Raw genomic sequence first — 7,027 nt, 5'->3', positions numbered from 1 at the left:
TTAGTTTAACATTTCCCCTCGTATTCATGTGTGTATGCTTCTGTTTTTACTTCCATTTTGAGTTTGTTTTTCTATTTTATGTGTATATGTTGATGTTGTGTGTTTTGTAAGTATGTATTCATGTAAATACAATGTAGTCTAAAAAAATACTATACAATGTGTGGATGTTGTGTGTAATAATACTAGAGTGCCAAAAGTACCCTATTCTTATGCTTATTCTCACATATTATTAAAAAATATATGCAATTTTTGTGTAAATAATGTGTAAGTTTTTGTCATTATTTCTTTTCTGTTTTTATCTACTTTCTTATTTATGGGTGATACCGACGCCACTATTTTTTTTATAAAACTTTTTTTTGATTTGTTGCACTATTGAATGCTTATTGTTGAATATTATCAGAAATAATTTGTTTGCAAATTGTGTGCAAGTTTTTATCATAATTTTTTGTCTCATTTTCTTATTCATTAAAGGTACTAGCAATGCCACGAATTTATTCTTCATTAGAAAACTTCATTTTATGTTTTTTAGTTTATTTTATTTTATTTTAGTTAAGTTTTAGTATATAGAAGGGTGGAGGAATAAGAAGGCAACTGAGCCATCAGATCATGATATGGTGGTTGGGAGCGATTTTACTTCACCGAAAATAGGCGTCTATCAAATAGTTGGCCCATTAATATCTGTTATTGTTAATTATCATGATTTTTTTTGTTAGAATGATGTAGTGACATGTACAACAGGTCATGGATGTATTGGTATTTTAATTATAATTATGATGGTTGTTGAGAGCGAAACCGAAAAATAGGCACCTAATATGAATCTTACTGCTTGAATTCACATTGGATTTAGCCAACAACTGTGTGTATCCGCACAAGCATGTGTGTTTGTGTGAGAGATTCGAGGATATGATGTGTCCATCCATCTATGTGTGTGCGCGCATGCATATGTGATACGGGAGAGGCGACACCACCAATATGACATACAGTTTATTTCGACGCGTCAAGAGATGGATGGTATTTGACGTTGTTCTGCTATATGAACACTTAGTATATATCATGGTCGTATGCATCCATGTTTTATGCTGCAATCATATTTGTGTTTGAAACTTACACTATTATATCATTATATGCTTGTGCTTGCATATTATGGAATAGTGCAAGTTATATTCAATATATGTGTAATTTTTTCATCATTTGATGTAGTTGTTTTCCTTTTAGGGTAATACCAATGTTCTTGATTCATTTTTATTTTAGAATAAGTTTTTATTTGTTTTTTATGACTTCTCTAGTATATGTCTTTATTTACTGATAATAATAAAATAACTGATACAAAAAGGTTAGTTTTTCTTGCTTTGTGTTAATGTTTGTGGTTCCTTCGTATTGTTGTTTTCTCTGTTGATTTTTTGTTGGATTTCCCCCTGTATTTTTTGTGTCGGTAGTAGATTGATAATGCAATTATACGACACTATTCAATTGATGTTAACAACTTAAATGAATTTTCTAATTGATATACTTAAATCATAACTCTTATCAAAATTGCACTTCTTTATATTTGTTCTTGCACAACATGAAACAGTGAAAATAAGTGTATGTTACATGTTTAACTAGATTTTTTCTTCATTATAAAAATGTGCACCATATTTAAATTTCATGCAATGCTTTAGTTTGCAACAAATCTTGTTTATATGCCAAATCCCTTTATGCATTTAATATCTCCATTTGATCTTTTTTCTTAGAAGCTCTTCATTTGATCTGTTTTCAGGTTTTTCCCTTTTTTAAAACAATTCAGGATTTAAAAAAAATTTGCAACTGATGAAAAAAATGATCATGAATTAAAAGAACTTTCATCGTTTGAAAAAACTGATCGGGAAATGATAAATGCTCACGGATTAAAAAAACGTGATCTCAAAAATAATGTCCCTGTATTCAGTAATGTTCAAAATTTTAATAAATGTAAATGATTTTTTTAAAATGTTCATGAATTTTCTAGAAGTATTAAAATATTCAAAAAAATGTTTGGGGAGTTAAAAACTAGTGTTCCGAAATTTCAAAAATGTTCACAAAATTCAAAAAATGCTCATGGAAATAAAAGATTCTCCTTAATTTCAAAATCTGTTCATAAATTGAAGAAAAGGTTTACCAGTTAAAAAATTTCATCACGAGTTCCAAAAATGTACTACCAAACTTCAAATAAATGTTCAAGGGTTCAAAATGTTTTTCAGGATTTAGAAAAATATTCACGAATTTGTTAAAAAAAATCACGAATTTAGAAAATGTTCACGACTGGACAAAATATTCATGAATTCGAAAAAATGCTCATGATTTAAGAAAATATTGAAAATTTTAAAACATATTCACTATTTTGTGAAAAATATTCTAGTTTTCTAAAAGTGTTCATGAATTTGAATTATTTTCTTGATTTCATGAAATGTTCACGGTTACAAAAAATGTTCAATTGTTTTAAATATATTGGAAAATCGAAAGTAAAAATAGAAATAAATCGATAAAGTAAAATTAAGAACAGAAAAATGGAAAATAAAAATAAAGAATGCAAAAAAGAAAATAGAAAAGACAATGAAAATAATAAAGGAAAAACCAAATAAAAAACACAAAGACTCGGTTCGGTTATTGGAGCTTCCCAAAACTGTTGCAGATGAAATGGCGGGTATGCGCTAAGTCGCTGGAGCTCCTATTCGGCCTTCAGGCGCTAGGGAAGCTCCATGGCGCCCACGCGAACCGCGCTGGTGGGCCGGCCCATGTACATCGTCACATTTGAGAGGAAAAACGGGAATAATCATGGTAAAAAACACACAAAAAAGAAAAAAAAATCCTGAATTAAGAAAAGTTCAGGGATTTGGGAAAAAAAGTTCATCAACCTGAAAAAAGATCGTCAAAATTGTCATTTATTTTGAAAAAGATCAGAGAATTGAAAAATTCTTCATCAATTTAGAAAAATGTTCGACAATGCTAGAAAAAGTTCATCAATTTGCGAGTGTGTTTTCTGTTTTCTTCCTACGACCAGAGTCACGGATTTACTTCTCGTAAAGGCAATGAATTTGTTTTCGCGACAGGCACCGCCATGCCTATTAGAAAGGGAAAATTGTGTTTTTTCTCTTTCTTTTCTTCTACGATAGGAACGGATTTATTTCTCGTGGAGGCACGGATTTGCTTACGCGAGAGGCACGGTTGTGCCTGTCGCAAAAAGGAAAAGAATATGTATTCTTTTTTTTCTACCACGAGAGGCACGGATTTACTTCTCGTCAAGGCACCGATTTGCTTCCGCGAGGGGCACGGCCGAGCCTCTCGAAAAGGGAAAAAACGTGCACCTGGTTCGGTTTTTCTTGAAAGAAATGTTCGTCGAAACCTATCAACATGGTATATAGTTTTGAAGATCTCGACGCGGGGAATCCAATAATGAAAACGGTTCAAGATTTGGATGCATGGTTTAAGAGATAAAACATTTTGAATAAATGAATCTATAAAAAAATAGAAAAACTCCTAGATTGCGACAAGTGGCATGCATGCAGTGCGACACTTGTTGCAAACTGGGGGTGGAAGTGATCTTTATAAAGATTGCTCCTTAACTAGTGATTTAGACGAAAAACCACAACTGAAAGGATAAAATAACTAGCCTGGAATGTAGAGGAATTCTGATTACAAAGGCCAGTCCATCCATGACCCATCAACCAAAAACCAGATGCCCGCAAAGAAAAGAAAAACAGATGAAACGAACAGAGCTGAGAGTATCTATAGCCATATATAACAAATACTAGTGATTGTTGCCCGTCATTGCAATCCGCTTTGAAAAAAATTATGCGCATCTCATCATCATATCAAAAAAATTTAAAAATATTCTCATGTTATGAGGACATGATAACCACTTTAAAAGGGAAAAAGAAAAAAAATCTAGAAAACTTCTCACAAAATAAATCTCCCTACCATTTAAAAAACTCTAAAAAAATATTTTCTTACTGACCAATCAACATGCGCCACATGGCGTAGCTGGTCGGCCACCATTCTAGCGCCTCTTAATGGATTTAATTAATGGCCCTTCAAACGCTCGCGGATGTGCCTAGCCCCGTCCCTACTCAAAATTGCAAAAGTCCATTCGAACACCTCATACTAGAATTCTTAAATCTATACAAAAGCATAGAAAGAAAAAACCTACGTACTACTACTACGTAATCACCTAAGCTACTCCTCGTCGGAGATGTCGACTATCTCCGTGTCTGGCTCCAGGGGTACATAGGCGATAGCTGCAGCTTCGGCCTCCTCCTCTATCTTCGCATCAAGTTCGGCGAATAGCGCCTCAGTTGCTACCCATTCCTACCCGAGGAATTGTCGGTTGGGCTCCACAGTCCTCATTCTGGATGGACTCCAGGATGGCCTGCTGCTCCGCCATCTCCGCGGCTTGGGCGACCGCGAACTCCGCTTCGCGTCATCCATATTGAACCCCAGAGCAGGCTGCTCCGCCTCGTCCTCCTTCGGATCCACCACCTTCATCGGCTGCGGCTGCTGCTCCTCCTCTGGCTCCGGCGAGTCCGGAGGCAGCCCGGCAGCGATGCGGGCGATGCGCCTCGCCTGGATCTCCTGCACGATATGCCTCCGGCGCTCCAGCTTGAGCATAGCGTACGTGGTGATCTTCTGCCGGACCGTGGCGATGCCGGAGAGTGTGGGAGAGCTAGGGAGAGGAGGCGGATGGGTTCGGGTTGCGACGCAGAGAGGGAGGAGACGGATGGGCTAGGGTTCGGAGATGCCGGTCGGTTTAAATAGCCGGATATGGCCTCGAGCGGCGAGCCGGAGCGGCACCACGCGACGTTCACACCGCGGCGACGGAGGAGACATCCCTCGGACTGCCTGGTTTCCAGTGACTCCGCGTCGAACCCCATCGTCAGTCCTACGTGGCGGACGCGTCCGGATGCCCCATACCCGCCCTATATTTGAGCTGGATACGAGGGGTGTCGGTCAATCCGGACGACGAGATGCCCGTCTGGGTCATATTTTCGTGATCGGTCAGTGACCAACGGGCCGTTCAGACGTTTAAGACTGGTTTGGGACGCGTGGCTGTACACGAACTCCGGCAGTCCCTGCCATGAATATCACTGACTGCATTATTTATGTACGTCATCGGAGAACTCGCACGAGAATCACAATCCATTAAGCACGCCATGGCCATGCTGGTCTAAGGCATACCAATACCGTCGGCGACGGTGCAGACAGCGGGGCAACCCTGCTCTCCCTCCGGATGAAGAACAATTGTGGCAGCAGGCGTAGCCCCGTTCGACCAGATCGCGACGCCCCGTTAGCTATGCCAGGCCCTCTGAAATATTCTCCGTCATCATGCGCTCCACCGCCGGGAAGAAACTCGGGCCGCGTCGCGTCACGTACGTTGCCGGTCGGGCCAGCTGCGTCGCGCGCGTGCAGCCCCGCCATCGATCGACGTCGCGCTCCGCCACTCGCGCGCGGCACGTCAAAGTTTGGCTACTGCGCGCGCTAGCTTCGCCAGCACGCCGAAGAAACACATGCACAGGACTCTTTCTGGCATCGTGCAACATCCCACGCCTACAGCTAAAACAGGTGGCGAACGGCGATGCCGGTCGTATCGTACGCCACAATATACGGTGGCTCCAGTCTGCACTAGTTTTTTTTTTTTGGAGAAACTCCAGTCTGCACTAGTTTTACTAGGCCCTGGAGAAAGAAAAGCTGGAGTGGGCTGGGCCCAACCAAGTGAGACTGCGGGCCCATACGGTTAACAAGATCAGAACCTTGCTGTTCTGACTTTCTGTAATCAGACTAATCTCGCAAGACTGACCAGCTGAAATGAGACTCCCGTCCAGAAAAGAAGAAGCTGAAATGAGATAAATGAGAATAACTGATAGGACAGAATGAAAAATTACTGGAAATGGCGATCTTCCTTGGTGTTTTCTGTGTTCTAAACTTGTTATGACGTGTAACATTTCTATGCATGTCCCTAACTGGATTACTTGGTTTTCTTCTCTCTCAAGGCTGGCGTGTACGGAAACTTGGTCACACGTTGACCGCTCTCCCTTTTGCCTTGTACAATGCTTACGGAGATGCTTAGAGAACCAAATTAGGTTTTTCTAAAATACCGATGCCTATTTTTATAGAAGAGACGCCTAATTAAGCGTCTATCCTATACAAACAAGTATCGGTGTTTAAGAAAAGTCTGATTTATTTTTTAAAAAACCTTCCCTAAGCACCTTGCACTGTACAAGGCCTTATGTGTGGTGCTCAATAGAGCTTTGGTTCAATCTGGTTTGGCCATGTGCTACTTTTCATTTTCTGTTGCTTTCAATTTATTCCTGTAATAACCCTTATAATATAGTAGTTTCTCTAACGACAATTGACGAGGTGTTGTTAAGAAGAAGAGAGAGAGAGAGAGAGAGAGAGTCACTCTCGACGGAAATATATTTCCTTTAGTTAAATGATTACAGTCGGCTGGCAGGCCATGAGGAGCGTTGGTGCACCAAGGCCTTGAATTCGTTGGCAAGATGGTCAGGGTCCTCTTTCCGGTCCTATCGAACTAGTGACTTCTCTATTTGGATTCAATATGCTTTGGCTTTCCGTCGAGACGCCACGTAGCTATGACCCACCCATGTGTTATATCCCTCCATCTTATCCCTTCCCGAGCATCTTGTGACCACACATATCTCCCACATTTTCCCCCTATCTTGTCACTTGTTGCCTCGTGCTAAACCCTTTCCCTTTGCGACTGTTTCAACAATTTAATTAGGAGCCTGGTGGCCGATGGGATGACTGACGAGGATTGATTGGGGTTGGGGGCTGCTCGGCTACCAGGGCTTGCCCGAGCTAAGTTTTATTTGGGCCTAATTCCTATGATAATGAAACAAATCTAAAAAATTCTAGGTGTGTCACGTCACATCCAGCACACTCTCTAGCTACGCCGCTGGCTCACATGGAGGATGCCAAGGCAGCGGCCCGGGGCTATGGCAGATGTTGTAGGTGGGCTCGTGCACACGTGGATTGGCACCGGCCAAGTTCCCGTCGT

The sequence above is a fragment of the Triticum dicoccoides genome, chromosome 4A (genome assembly GCF_002162155.2).
Source record: "Triticum dicoccoides isolate Atlit2015 ecotype Zavitan chromosome 4A, WEW_v2.0, whole genome shotgun sequence".
Taxonomy (NCBI): domain Eukaryota; kingdom Viridiplantae; phylum Streptophyta; class Magnoliopsida; order Poales; family Poaceae; genus Triticum; species Triticum dicoccoides.
The sequence above is the reverse complement of the archived record's forward strand: the minus strand, read 5'-3'. Positions refer to the sequence as shown.